The following is a 2,097-nucleotide window of genomic DNA, read 5'->3' as shown; positions in this document are numbered from 1 at the left end:
CTGGGGTTGTTGACCTGCTTGTTTGCATTTGGGGAGCATGTGGGAGCACAGAGCACATTTCCTGGTGATTGCACAACTTTGTCTAGCAAATCAGAGCAGACTCTAATGAAGAGAAAAAAACACCAACTACCTCCGTTATTCCCTTGTGACTTTCCCAAAGCCATTTATGAAGGTCACGGCATGTGGCAACAATGCAACTGTAGATACAATGTGCAGACACCTTTCAATAAAATTGCTCTGCATGTTAACTTCTCTAGCTGCAGAGAAGCAAGCTGCCAGCAATCATATTGCGTGCCCGGGGAGCCCATGCACAGTGACGTAGTGAGTGCTGGGGGTCCCACACCAGGATACTGGGGCAACTAAAAATAAAATATGGACATCCTTTCTGGTCTGTGGTCAAGCCAGCCTCTCTCCACTCACTTGCATTAGTTCTAGAAAGGAAAATGCTCCCCAGGGTGGAAGAGAGAGAGGAGAAGCATAAGAAGAGATGGGTTGGGTGAAGCCCTGCATCCCCAGGCCTTGCTTCTGGCTTGGTGTCTTTCACTACTAAGCCTCCGCCACCTGTCTGAGAAAGATGGACTCTTCGGGGAGAGGTGGTCTAAGAGTAGGTTAAAGACAAGGGCTAGCCCCTAGCAGATGTTTGCCCTCAAGTCTTATCCTTCTCCCCCACCAAAAAGGTGTTTGACTTCTTTGTTGTTGATAGGGTCTCTAGCTTGGCAATTCAGTCTCCCTGAGAGCCCTTGGAAAAGAGGGGTCAATGTGGGCTGAATGGTGGCCTTGTAGTGGAGTGGCAGGAACATTTCACTTGACAGTAATCCAACCTTGATTCCAATCTAGCTCTGCTCCTTAATTGCTCTGTGATCCTGAGCAAGTCAGGGTCATATAACCTTTCTGAGTTTCAGTTTCCTCCTGTTAAATGTAGAATAGTATCTTCATGCGTTTTTTTTTGTTTTTTTTTTTTAAGGAGTGAATGAGTTAAGATATGTACAGGGCCTGGTAATTAGTTCTTATAAATTATAAACACATTTAGAGTGGGCTGGTTAAGAATCCCTGATTTACTGAAGTGGTTTCAGGTGCATGGTGATGGCAGACGGTAGATTCCAGTATGTGTGTGTATTGAGGCGGGGTCGGGGGTGGTGTAGGAAAAAAAAAGCTAGAGGTGAAAGAGACTTAGGTAAGTTCTTAGGCTGGGAAGAAGGAGAGATGTGCAAAGATGGAGATGCTGCAGCTGGGAGAGTGAGCAGGTGACTGAAGGTTCACGGTCCAGGAGGACTCGGAAAAGAATACAAGGCTGATCATGGTGATGTTTCAAGTGAAGACTCAAAAGCCGGACTTGGAGGAAGGTGCTCAACAGACACAAACTTTCAGTTATGAGATAAATAAGTACTAGGGCTGTAATGCACAGCATGGTGACTGACTATATAGCTAACACTCCTGTGTGATACATAGGAAAGTCGTTAAGAGTAGATCCTAAGGGTTCTCGTGGCAAGAATTTTTTTCTTTTTTTTTAAATTGTATCTATATGAGATGATGGATGTTAACTAAACCTACATTTCACAATTATGTATATCAAAGCATCATGCAGAACACAAACGTACACAGTGATGTATGTCAATTATTTCTCAATAAAACTGACAAAAAATTTAAAAACACAGGACTTGGCAGTGTATACAGGAAATAAAATAAGTAGCAAAGAATGTGACTTTGGAGGAGGCTGATCTGGGTTGTAATCCCAGACCCACAATTTACTGACTGTAAGATCCTAAGAAAGGAATTAAACGTCTTTGGGCCTCATCTTTCTTCTCTAAAAAATAGTAATGGTGGCAACCCATTTTCCTTTCCTCCTTGGAATACAGCTAGACTTCATTTCCTGGAGCCACAGTGTTGACACTCTAAGTATTCAATAACTAATATGACAAAAGCACTGACCAATCAGACCAGATATGACAACCAGTGAGAAGAGTCACCAGCCATAGACAACTAGGGTGGCACCTGCTGAATGCCAGCCCTGCAGAATCACATTCCTCCATGAAGGCGTGGACACAAGGAGTGGAAAAAGGTGAAATCCAGGAAGACCAAAAAAACACATAGCTTAAT

This window comes from Balaenoptera physalus, assembly GCF_965194825.1.
Source record: "Balaenoptera physalus genome assembly, chromosome: 4".
NCBI lineage: Eukaryota > Metazoa > Chordata > Mammalia > Artiodactyla > Balaenopteridae > Balaenoptera > Balaenoptera physalus.
This window is presented reverse-complemented; position numbering follows the sequence as displayed.